Source organism: Ambystoma mexicanum, chromosome 3p (genome assembly GCF_040938575.1).
Source record: "Ambystoma mexicanum isolate Mex_15411 chromosome 3p, UKY_AmexF1_1, whole genome shotgun sequence".
NCBI lineage: Eukaryota > Metazoa > Chordata > Amphibia > Caudata > Ambystomatidae > Ambystoma > Ambystoma mexicanum.
In genome coordinates, this window is record NC_090925.1 from 430,620,004 (window position 1) to 430,633,572 (window position 13,569).

Below are 13,569 nucleotides of genomic sequence, written 5' to 3' on the forward strand. Positions count from 1 at the left end.
TCTGCAAGCCCCAGCAACCCACTGGAAGAAGTGGATAAGAAGCTTCAAAAACTACCTGCACACACCTGACGAAACAGACCCAGACAAATTTGCCAGAAGGTTACTAGTGAACTTAGTTGGAGATGAGGTTGAAGACATCATACCCGCATTCCCTCCAGATCCAGGCCTCAAAAAGGCGCTTAGTGCGTATTTGGACCCCCAGCGCAACATCGACCGACAGAGATATCTCTTCAACAGGATGTGCCAACTAGTGGGTGAATCAATGGACGCCTTTGCAACACATCTCTGAAAGTTAGTGGTGCACTGTGAGTTTCACGCATTCGCGAATGAAGAAGCCATTCGACTGCGAATTATAGGAGGGTGCTTGTCTCTGTTGTTCAGAAAAAAGTTACTTCGAGAACCTCTCCCATTGGCTACCATATTGCAAATGGCCAGGACAGAGTCCAGGGCAGACGCACAAGCTTCACAGATTGAAACTTAAGGTACCCGGGAAAAAACAAATTGATCAAATATCATCAGCTAGTAGGGGACCCCCTGGAAGCCACATGTTCAGAGGACCTACATCGTCTGAAAGATGTTATAGATGTGGTCTTCCGTTTCTTGCATTTGGTCATGCGTGCACCAAGTGTGGCAGAGGAAACCATTTAGCGGTCATCTGCAATGCTCCACCTGCACGATCACTGGGGTACAGCTCCATGCCATCCAAGCCAAAGTTCAGTGCACATGGAAATGGCCCAAAAGGAGACACCAGTGCGAAGCGAGAACTTGTGTGCCATGTGAGACAAGTAACCGGATGGTCTACTTTGCTCTCACCCCCCCCCAAAGAACCAACTCAGTGCGACTACACTTACACGATGAACTGCCCCACCTGAATGGGACCTCAACTTGCTGGTAGGAAACCATCAGGCTGAATTCCTCATCAATACTGGTACCACCCTGAACATCATGTGCATGTCAGAATACCGCAAGATGATGTCCCCGCAAGGGCTGTGTCCGTCTGACCTGAAAATCTTCCAGTGGGCCACGAGAGGGCTGGTGCAATACCACAGAAAATTCTCCACATCATTACGATACAAGACGTGAACCCAAGCTGAATTCCATGTGCTTCAAGGAGAAGTTCCCAGGAGCAGGCTACTTGGTCGCCCTAAAGCCATGGAGATGTAGAAGGCGGTAGTGACATACAACATCAGTCCAGATACTCAGCCAAACAACTGTTTCCAACCCTGTTTGAAGACATCAGGTGCCTGAGAGGAAGTCCTGTTACACTCCACATCGTCAGTAACACCAGTTGCTCAACACACAGCGAGGATCCCAGCACACTTGCAACCACTGGTGGAGGAAGAAATACAATGCCTACTGAACGATGGCATAATAGAACCGGCTGATGGCACCACTCCATGGGTATCCCCCATAGTAGCTGTTCCCAAGAGATGGTCCATCAACAAGATCTGCATATGTGTCGACATGCTCCAGGCGAACAAGGCAATCAGGTGTGAGAGACTTCCCGGAATGCACCTGGATGATATGATCAGCCTACTAAATGGAGCAAAGGTGTTTTCAAAACTTGACCTGAACAAAGGGTATCATCAGATTATGATAGACAAACAATCCAGGTATATGACCACATTTGCCACACCAGTTGGCCTCTTCAGGTACAAGAGACTCAGCTTTGGCAACTGCTTGGCTGCTGAGATATTTCAAGAGAGTGTGAGGAGAGTGATTCACCATGTAAATAACTGCTTCAATTATAGTGAAAACATCTTGATATTTGGGGCCACTGTGGCACAGTATGATCACGCGTTGCGTCAAGTGTGCATGGCACTGGTGGATGTTGGGATGACGCTCAACAGCGAGAAATTAGTCTTTCACAAATCTCATCTCAAGTTCTATGGACACATCTTCTCACAAGAGGGCATGAGTCCAGATCCAAGCAAGGTTGCTGCTAGCTCAGCGATTTCACCCCCCAAAGAGGTCAGTGAAGAATGGTCATTTCTGGGAATAGCCAGCACCTGTGGCCAATACATCAGAGACCTTGCAACTACCAGTGCACCTCTCTGAAAGCTCACCAAGCAAGGCAGGCCATTCCAATGGTCACAACTGCAAAAGTGTGTTTGCACGGATCAAGAATGACATTGCATCAGCAGAACGCATGGCAGATTTTGATCCAAACCTGTGCACCAAATTGACCGTTAATGCCAGCCCAGTCAGACTGTGAGCGAGTTTGGCACATCAGCTGGGACGGGAATACCCCTGTACTGTTATAGCCCATGCCAGCAAGAGACTGAGATGGGGAAACAGGTATTCAAACTTGAAAAATAAAGTCTTGCCGTCGTATGGGCGTGCAAACACTTCCAAATGTTTCTCCTGGGAAAACCGATTGCGACGGGTCATCAGGCATTGGTAATCATCTATGAAAGTTCTCGGTGCAAGATGCCCCCCGGGATTGAAAGATGGGGCCTGAGATTACAGGACTGGACTTCATGATCCTCCACAAGCTGGGAAGGAGTACAACCCGGCCGACTTTATATCACAACATCCACTGACATGCAAGTCCAATGACAAAAGCCTGGCAGAAGAATACACTAACTTCCTCACATGTGATTGCCCCTCCAGGGCAATCACATCTGAAACTATCCGAATTCACACGAAGCGAGATGTTGCACTACTGAAGGTACAATAACTAATCCAATCTGGGAGATGGAGAGATCTGTACAGCACCAGTGAAGTACAAGAAACTCATATCACTGTGGAAAGGCGCATGTTCAAGAATGCAAAAGAATAACTGTCAATATTGGCCGATGGACTGGTCATGAGAGGGCACTGGATAGTTATTCCCTCAGATTTACAACAAGCAGTGATTGATCTGGCACATGAGGGCCACCGTGGGACACTGGCTGTGAAGAGACAAAATGTGGTTCCAGGGGCTGGATCAAATGGTAGAGCGTACCATCAATGCATGCCACCTATGCCAGAGCACCTCCAGACCAAACAGACCAGATCCTCTGGTAATGTCAGAAATGCCTAAATAAACATGGACCCATCTGGCAATTGACCTCTTCAGCCCCTTCAAGGAAAATAAGTAATGGCTAGTCATCATGGACACGTTTTCTCGATTTCTCCTGGTGCACCGGATATCATCCACGGTGGCCAGCACCGTCATTCCGGTATTGGACAATATCCTCTCTGGATTGACCATTCCAGAAGTCCTAAAGTCAGATAACAGCCCACCATTCAGCAGTCTGGAATTTGCAAAGTTCATGCGGTACATGGGAATCCTTCACAGAAGAATTACTCCACTATGGCCTCAGTCCAATGTCATGGTGGAGCGATTCATGGTCAGCTTGAACAGAGTTCTCCAGCAAAATGAGTTAAGACAAATGTCGCTCAATCAGGCTGTGTGCAACATGCTGAGGGATTATAGGACTGTGTTGCATGGCACACAGGGAAATGTCCCTCTGAACTGCTGTTTGGTAGGAAAATATGGACCCGGACTGTCTCATTTCGCAGAAGAACTGACGTGCAACAGACGAGAGACATAGATGCTCGAAGTAAACAAGAGATCGTGCATGCCGATAACAGGCAGTGAGCAGAAAGTACTGACCTGCAAGTAGGTGACAGGATGCTCATATGCAGACGACCAGAGAAAGTCAGAGTCGAAATTCGATGCAGAACACCCAACGATATGGCGCATGAACAGAACAATCATTACTGCTCGATCCCATAGGAGAGTAGTTACTCGGAACATCACTCACTTCAAACTATGCAAAGAAGTTGTGAAGATCAAGGGGAGGAAGAAGTAGATGCACCACATGAAGGGTTGATAGGCAAGAGAGAAGCTGAGCAAAGAGAGCAGCAGGAGGAACACCAGACTAGATCCACCCAGTGTTTTTTCGAAGGCCTGTATGCCTCATCAAAGAGATGTGAAAAAAGAGTGACTTTTTGTTTGCCCAAAGGGGGAGATGCTGTGTCCTGGCAAGGACACAGTTCATGGAGCGATGGAGCTCCATCACGTCACCAATGTGTCAGCCAATGAGGCGAGCGCGCATTGCGCATGCAAACTAGGTTTCCCATGCACGGGCAGTTGCTGGCAGAGAAGAATAAAGACTGTTGCAATGTTCTCTGGCCCCTCATGATTATTTCTCTCTACACTGGAGTTAACCCCCGGTTCCCTCCAGTGCATCCAGTCCTCCTTCATGTCCTTTCACACATGTAGGATACAAAAGGGTTGCATCGAACTCTGCATAATCCTGATTTCAGTGCAAGTTCCGCCCAAGACCAGTCAGGTTGAACCATTTTGTCAGAGGACTGTAATACAGACTTGTTATGAGATCATATTTCAGGTGAGTATGACGATTTGGGCAGATAATGGTTGAAAGGTTGACTCAGACTTTAGAGACTCGAATAACAAAAAAAGTCTAGCTGTTCAAAGGGATTTGTCGTTTGGTTTTCTCCCTCCTTTCCTATCCAGTGATGAAACTAATTGGCTATAGAAGCTAGTCCTAGGGAGTAGGAATGGAACTGAAATAACCAATGTGAAAGGAATTAGAGGTAACCTCGTGGCCAGACAGTAGTATGCAAAGGGAAGAAGATATAAATGCTACAATAATAGATGAGCATCATTCAGAAGGGAATAACGTATGGTCATTACAATGATTAATGTATTGTATTCATCATTTATATAGCGCCAATTTCCCATTGTATGGTCTCAATGCACTTTGTGGTTGGAATACCCTTGGGGACCGAAGTCCATGTATGGGAAATTCTAAGAATTGACTTTAAGGTGCATGTGTGCATTCTGACAGGTTAGGGATTAGGAGGGCAGGCAAGGCTCCAGTAAGCAGCCCGAAGGTCAGGCACGTGGGTGGGTGCTGTTGGTGGTTTAGGATAGAGTACAGCAGGAGACTCGATGTGCGCCCACAAGACCGACATTTTTCGTAGGTTGTCAATGTATACAAATGGCAGAGGTGTTAAGGCACGTGTGGGGTTTCAGTGTTGACGGCCAGGCAAGCTGCTAGACCGGATTTGCATGGTCATAGCTGCATTCTTTAATGCATGGATGGGTTGGCCATGGCAGGGATATGTGTCCACAGATATGGTGCAAGTTATACATACCTTAAACTCGCATGGAGTTCATCTTCAATGTCGCTTTCCTAGGTCCACTGAGATTGCTTGGTCTCGCCTGCTGGGACTCCCTAGTTTGATTGCCTGAACAGTGGCTGGGGGTCTGGAGGGATGAGGGATGGGGGACTGATGTATGTCGTCTAGGGTTGAGGGGAGGGAATGAGGCAGAGTTGACCATGGTGTGCCACTGCGAACGCTGCTGGCATCCACAGTGGAGGGGGTAGGTGTGTGTTCAGGTTTGGGCCAGTGTTTCAGTGTGTGGGCAAATCACAGCATATAGCAGAGGTATTCAAACAGTGGGGCATGCCCCACCCCTGGGCAGGCGTTAGGGGGGATTGCAAGACCCCAGCCTGAAAAATAAAAAAATTTAAAAATAGGGAGGGGAAACAAAAAGCAGGGGGAGGGGGAACAGAAAGCTGGGCTGGGAGAGCCCCTGGTTGGTGCGGCTCATCCATAATGGGTGAGGGAATGGACCCATTGGCCCCATCACCCATTATGGAGGAGCTGAGGTGCCAGCCCATTTAAACACAGAGCATGCCCTCAGCTGCTTTTTCCAGCTGAGAGAGCGCTCCTGGGTTGGCTGAACTGCCAAAGGGAAACACTGTTCGCTTTGACAGTTCAGTTTCCCATCTACACATGCTCAATGAGCCATGCAAGACTCAGGGTACTTTTCCTTCACCAGCCTTGCACAGCTCATTGGAAATGCTGACTGGGGAACTGCATGTCTGTATGTGCGAGGGGGAGCTTCTTCACCTCCTTCCAGATAAAGTCAGGGCAGGCTGGAGCAGGGTGTTTCAGCACCCACACTCAGGACCCTGCACGCATGTGCAGGAACCAGAAAGCTTTTGCCCCCGATTCTGGTTCATGATGCAGATAATGGAGTAGTGGGGAGGAGACTTCAGGACCAGGGCAAAAGGTACATTTTTATTTATCAATTTATTTTTTATTGATGTGTATGCTTGTGTTATGTGTGGGTGTATGGTGATGGGCGTGAGTGATATAGTGCTTGCGGTGTGAATGTGTGTGTGCTTGCATTGGTCCATGGAGCCAATTTTGGCAAGTGGGCGGGCGGGGCTGGCGGGTGAGGGAAGGTGTACAACAAATGCATTTTAAAAAAAGCTCTGTTTCACAATCCCTCTGTGACAAATCAACTTCCAGGCACCAGTGGTCCATGGATGAATATCAGTTTCTAATCCATCAATCTTCCCCACACCTCTAGTACACCAGAAGGGATCCGAAGAGATTGGAAACACAAGTAAATTATAAACTCCTTGCCCTACTTTGGCAACGTGGACTGAAGAGCAGGTTTATCTCTGGAAAGGTCATGGATCATAGTTGCAACACAGCGAAAATACAATTACCCAATGAGAAAAGGGAGTGTCCACTAAGTTTGGATAAAAATATCTACTTTATTATTATTACAACAGACATTCTAGCACACTACATAACACAACCCACCCTGTAAAGGAACATATAGGACAGACAGTTTCACAAAGGAAAGGGAAGCTCTCTGGATACTGACAGGAGGTTAGTCGGTAAAGCAGTAACTGTTCAAGGTGATTTGGTTTCAGCACCAAGGGAGCAAGGGTTCATAAATGTCACTAGGGGCCTTTGAAGCAGGACCAGGGGGACAGAACCACATGTAACTGGTCCCAGAGTTGATCTTTATGCTCCACAGCATCGAGTCGGTTCTAGGACACTTATAGGCTCCTGCAACAAAATTCAAGATGGGAGACAGCTGTGGGTAGCAGGCAGTTTGGCAAGCGAGGCTGGACGGACATCTGCAGGCTGGCCACCACGGCGCTTGGGGTCAAGAATAGTCTCTGTGCTGGTTGGCAGATCTGGAACATTGGTTGAGGCGACTGACAGCTTTAGTGACTGTAATATGACAACAGTATATGGTGCAGCCGGTCGCGGTTCGAGGGCCTGGCTGCCTCGAAAATGTCATTAAAAGATGGACACTCGTTGATGCTTGTTGTAGAACTCCCTTAGCTTCTTCGTAGGGCTTGCATCGTCCTTTAAGGCGGATGGCCCAAAGATCAGGAGAGTGTTTGCAGGCAACAGCTTTGTCCTTTGTTCAGAGACTCGGGCACTTCCCACCTAGAAAACTTTTGCAATTGCAAGACACCCAATGTCATTTATCTCATTGAATGCTACTGCCATCTGAAATACATAGGCCAAACATTGAGGCCAGTGAACAAAAGAATAGAGGAACATAAGTCCAGAATAAGATGTAAAACTCACAATGCACCCCTGGTCTCACATTTTCTTGAATTCCAACATAATTGTGACTCCTTCAAATGGTAGGTAGTAGACAAAATGATGACTGTTCTAATACCACTAATGCTCTCAATTTCAAAGAAGCCTGGAGGATATTCAAGCTACAGACCATTTCTCAGGGTCTCAATGAACTCGCACCACTTGAATATCTGTAACACAGTAATTCCCCCCCTTTTGTTCACCCTTCTATCCGAGCATTTTAACACGTAGCTCTCCTGCAGGCGATTACCCCGCATAGTGCAGACTACGTGTTGACCCGAGTCTATGTCTCCCCGGAGACCTGCGCCTCCGTCTGAGCGCATGCGCGAGGACCAGACACTAACTCCACACGCATGCGTCCTTTAAATAACTCGCACAGCTCCTTCCCAGTTGAACGCGAGCTCCACTACTGTGCAGATCCAACGCACGCTATCCGATCCCTGCCTCGAGGTGAGTCCACCATAACCTGACAAAGGGCCCCCCTTCCAACAGGTATACCTTACCCTGCAGCCGGCAACCAATACTAAAAGGTTTTTCGTTTTTTGTCTCCTCCTCCCACCCTATAGCTTCTGTCATAGAGCTCCTCTACCACACAGACAGGAACTGATCTCCTGCCAGAGACTCCTAGCACACCGAGGGACCTCTGCAGCACCAGGTCCTGCTTTGACAAAGCAACCAGGTACCCCCAGAGAGCCTCCCACACCACTTAGCCACAATAAGGCGTTCTTAGCTATATATGTGACTAAACCAACTTAATGTGTTCTTTCAGATTGCACTCCAGTGAACATCCTGCATCCCTCGGCTAGCAGGCCACCATTTTGTTTATCATGAGAACTCCAACTAACAGCTCATATACCTAAACCTCCGAATGCAAGGTCAGTGCCTGGGACCGGAGGGTCCTCCTCAGAGTGTAGCCTCTCACGGGCTGCTTTAATATTCACATATATGGTCCACTTTCTGGAACATACAACGTCTTTTATATTGTGTTTTAACCATAGGGAGACCTGCTTGATCTGGCCCCAGAAGAAGGCTGCCACCCTCTTACAGCCGAAACATCCCACGTCATCACGTCTGGCCCTTACATCATACAGACCTATGACCTGAATCTTTACTACCACCTTAATGTTGACGTCGCCTTTCAGCAAACCCTATTTTTAGGTTTCTTGAAGCAAATAACATTGTACTGTGCAAATATGGGTTGTAACTCTGACAAGACATTATTAGGTTAACAAATATGAAGTAATATTTGGTAACACTGCACACAGGCAACATAACAGTACTAATATAGGAGTGTGGAGGTAACACCCTATACTAATCCTACAAACGTGCTGTTTTGGAAATGTAGGCACATTGTTAAAAAGTCACTCTTTGAATTCTGCACTGTATGGACCATAACAAGCTTAATTTAGTGACCTCCTGTCACCAGTGGACATGTAATGCTATGAGAAGATGCACTATACATTGTTAACATATATGTCCGGTATTGTTTACAAAACTCCCCGAGCTGGTGAGCAGGTTAATTGTTGATTGTTTAGTCTTTCTATGTGTAATTTTTGCAGCCACCAATATTGAATTATCTATGCTGAAATATGCGACCTGACTTAATAAAGGTCTCAACTGTCTTTTTCAGTTTTTCCAGAATTTGGATTTGTACTTTCCTCCTATGATGCATACTTATGAAGATGGATTAAACATAATATGGAGATGTGTTTGAATTTTTCACTACAGCAAACTACTGTAGCTTAAATGTATGAGGTCAGGACTACCCCCTGTACTAAATATCATTCCAGCCTTTACGTCCTGCCCCACCACAGGCTATCCCTAAGGTTACAAAAGGCAGAATCTAACAGGGCACGCTGTGTGCTGGCTGGGTACGGTTCCTGTAGCTGCTTGACGGGTCCTCTGTGTCCAGTATCTCACTCTGTTCCCTGGGAGTTTAGGTGAGGGGTCTTGCTTCCCTCTTGGAAATCCTGGACTTCCTTCACTGGTGGAAGCTGTAAGACAGACTGTACCTTCAGCCAATGTCCAAAGGAGTCCTTACTCCTTTCAAAGTTGTCCGATCTGTTAAAAGAGGGGCTCCACATTCTTTAAATCCAAGTGGGCACCAGTGATTGGTCCAGGCTAAGCCTACCTTAATGAACCAATCCTGTGTCCCCACCAACAATCTTCTGTTATGCATGAGGTCATAACCAGCGTGCTTTGCAACAGGAAAGGTAAGGGGCAACAACATGCACTCCTAAATCCCACCAATTTTCCTGTCTTTTGTGGACCAAAGTGTCTCTCTGGTTAATTGCGCTCTCTGTGACTCATGATCAAAGTGCAGGTCTCCCTTGAAGTGTGTGGCGAGAACAGGCCTGGTCTCCATTAAATCAAATACTTCTTCCCTCTGAAAGGGGGTTTCCTACAAGGGTTTCCTACTGTAAACAGTTGTCCCAGACATTACATTCACTGCCCTTCATAGGGTGGTGGAGTTAGCTTTCGAGCTGACACATTGCATATCAAAGAAGAGTTGGCATTTCTCATCCCTTCTGTTCTGTGAACAGGCCCCTCCACAGGCCTCCTTCAATTAACCCTCAGTATGCGCTGCCACCACACAGAACTACAACAGAACAGGATGGATTCATGGAGCCTTTGATGTTTTAATTACGCTGGCCATGGTCGTAGGAAGGTGTTTCCTTCCCCCTTCCTGAGATGCTTTGATGTACCTGTGGCGGTCACAGGGAGGACTGCGCCTGTAGGCTGTGTCCCTCTGGAGTACACTTGACTATGTGTTTGTTGTACAGCAAGCATAGGAAAATGTGTGCGGATTAGCGCCACACATTTTCTGAGGTTGTTCTCCCATCATTCTATTTCTTACAAAATTTCAAAAAAAAGCATGAGTGCACATCCCTGTGTGGATGGTTAAATTCCTTACACACTCCCCTTACCACCTGCCAAAAATCAGCTCTCCTGAGGTGCTGTGGCACCCAAGGGACAGATATTTTTTTAACTGGACATCTATCAAAAACATCTAGTAGAAATACCATTCCTGCCACCTATACCCCCCAGCGCAAATCGCAAACTGACTTTTTACCCAATGTTTTCTAACAGCATGCTCCAAAAAGCAACATTTTAAACCATTATTAAAAAGATTACCCATGGGGAGAAGCCCTCCTGAACTCCTCTTCATTGGCTTAGGCTCTGTGCCGAAGCTCGGTTACTGTTGCATCCTGGGAGAAAGAATGATCTCCCTCCACTTAATATAATTGACACCACTGGCCCTGGGGCTGTGCTGGGAGCATGGTGGGGAGAGCCCAGTGTCTGTGGTGGGGTGGGGAGAGGCAAGGGACTTGGTTAGGAGTGGGATCGGGGAGCCGAGAAACTGATGGGAGTAGTTGGGGGAGCCCATGCACTATACTGGGAGTAGGGTTCAGGGACTGCTCCCGTTGGACTTACTGTCCATTTGGCATATTTGGGGGGCCAGGCCATGCCCACTTTTTGCTCAAGCCAAAAAGTTTGATGATCACTGGCAGAGTGAGAGAAGACTTCAAGAGGAGGAAGGAAAGCCAGGTTTTGAGGGCTTTTCTGAATGCCAGGCGATTGTCAATGCTGTGGATGTGGAGGGGAAGAATGTTCCAGACGGTTGGAGCAGTTGTAATGGGGGACAACTAGGAGGGATGCGCTGCTGAATCAGAGTGTCCTGAGGCAGTGTTAGCAAGTGAGTGTGTCGGAGGAATTTCGGACCATTGTTGTGGATGGCACGCGAGTGATGTATATGGCTTTAAAAAGTAGTTTGTCAACAAAATAGTCGGCCAGTGAGGGCTCTTAGTGTAGGGGTGATGTGTTCTCTGCGGGGGAGGCCAATGAGCAGGTGGGCTGCAGATTTTTGGATTCTTTGCAGTTTCCTTAGCTGGAACACCAGTGCACCTAGATAAAGGCAATTGACATATTCTAAGCCGAGAGGAGGATGGAGATGATGAGGATGATAGAGAATCGGTGAGTATGGGAAGGTACGCCTGAGGATGCATAGATGGATGAAGCAGGTTTCGATATATATGTAGATGTGGAGAGAGGGATAAATCTGTGTCTGGTGTGCGCATCCAAGGGTTTTAACCAAGGTGGAGGTTGCCAGGGAGGAGGGGGCTAGAGATTGAGGGCAGGGGTACATTGGGGAAAGAGTGCAGTTTTCCTGCAGACTAGGATTTCTGTTTTCTCCAAGTTTGAGGATGAGGTGGTTGGTCTTTTAGTCCATGGTCAACATCCGAGAAGCATCAGAGCAGGTGGAGCCCAATGATTTTGGGGATTTTAAGGATGATCAGGGTATCGCCTGCGTAGTTGTAGTTGGTGAGATTGTGAGAGCGGATGAGTGCGGGAGTGGGTTCAGATAGATATTGAAGAGGAGGGGAGATAGGGATGCTCATTGTGGGACTCCTTTTGGTACTGGGTTGGAGGCAGAGGTGAAATGGAGAAGGAGCATGATTTGTGAGCGATTGGAGATGGAGGATATACAAGTGAGGGCAGCAACTTAAAGAGCGTAGCTTGTCTAGGAGAATGGTGTGGTCAATGGTATTGAAACCGGCATAGAAGTCAAGGAGAAGGCGTACAGCACATTCTTCAGCATCCACTGTTCTTTTTAGGTCATCCTAGGGAGGACTCCATTCCTCCAAGGGGTCTGAAGCCAAATTGGGCAGGGTCAAGGAGGTTGTTGGTTTCAGTTAAGTATCCAAGTTGCTTGTATGCCAAACAGTCCATAATTTTGGCCATGAAGCAGGCATTAGAAATGGACCATTATTCGTGGGGAAGGAGAGGGTCGAGCGTAGGCTTTTTGAGGAGGGGTCTGATGTAAGAGGTTTTCAAGGCTTCTGGAAAGATGTTGGCTGTTAGGGAGTGTTTAAGGATCGAGCATGCAATACTGCCTGCACAGGTTGAGGTTAGAATGCTTTTGAGGAGGGCGGATGGACAAGGGTCCTCAGGGGATCCCAACAGGCGGCTTTGTGCTAGGAGCAAGAGGAAATCCCGGTGTGAGATCAAAGAGGGAGAGGCAAAGGTTTGCATCAGGGGGGAGTTTGGGCAGTGAAAGGGAGGGGGCATTGCTTCTATTTTAGAGGTGATGGCAGAATGTCTGTCGATAGCGATTTTGAGAGGCGGTGTTTAGCAACTTCTAATTCAGAGATTATACTATGCAGTTCCTTGCTTGGGTTGCAAGAGTTCAAGATTCTGTTTCCATGGAATGCCGATTTCTGATATGTAGGCCTTTGTTAGTCTTGCTAGGGTTGTATTTTGTCTTGAGCAGTTGGGTTGGTTCTCCAGGTCTGTTCTAGGTGGTACTGAAGGAGTTTTTAAGGTTGGTGGTGTACCACCTGCGTGTGGGGCCCAATCTTTGAGAAGTCAGTTTTGTTGGTGTGAGGGCACTGGCGAGTGGTTGAAGAGTTTGATGGGGTTTGGGATTTCCTGGAAGGAGAGTGCTGGGAGTGAGTTGAGGAGGGAGTTAGCTAGATTAGGGGTGGTGACAACTTTGTTGCACAGAGAGGTGTGGAGGATGGTGGTGGCCGTGTGTGGCCTTGGCCGGGGGCTGCAGTTGGAAGTGGTGTGGAAAAGTTGCTGGAGTGATCTGTCCATGTTAGGGGGGGCGGGGGGGGAAGTGTTGCTATGTTTGTGTCACTGAAGACCGCATGAAGGGTGTGGCCTGCAGTATGAGTGGAAAAAGAAATGTGCTGTCAGGTTGAAAGCTTCTAGGTTGTCTGTGAGAGCAGGTCAGAGTTTGAAGGGGAGTCAAACCAGATGTTGAAATCCCCTAGGATGATTAGTGCTGGATGTAGGTTAAAGGTAGATGTCAGAGCATTGCACAGTGTGTCTGCAAAGTTGTTATAGCCAAGGGGTCTTTAAAATTAGTACGAAGCACATCCTGCAGGCAGTTGGCACCCCCAGAGTGTTCATTCACTGAGAGATAGCCATTAGAATCACACTGCTTGTCAAATTTAGAACTCTGCAAGGGAAGTTCCAGGGAGAGAGAGTTCGAATAAGGCTCGAAGAGATAGATTGGAGCAAGTGTGGAAGGCAAAAAAGCCAGCACTACAACAAATGTGCAATCAACCCCAAGATGTGTATTGAAGGAGCAACATACAGCAATAACAATGGGTAAAGGGGTGAGCAGTGTTCATAGCAGAGGGACTTATGGGGTACTGGGTGTGGGCATCATATGTGATAAAC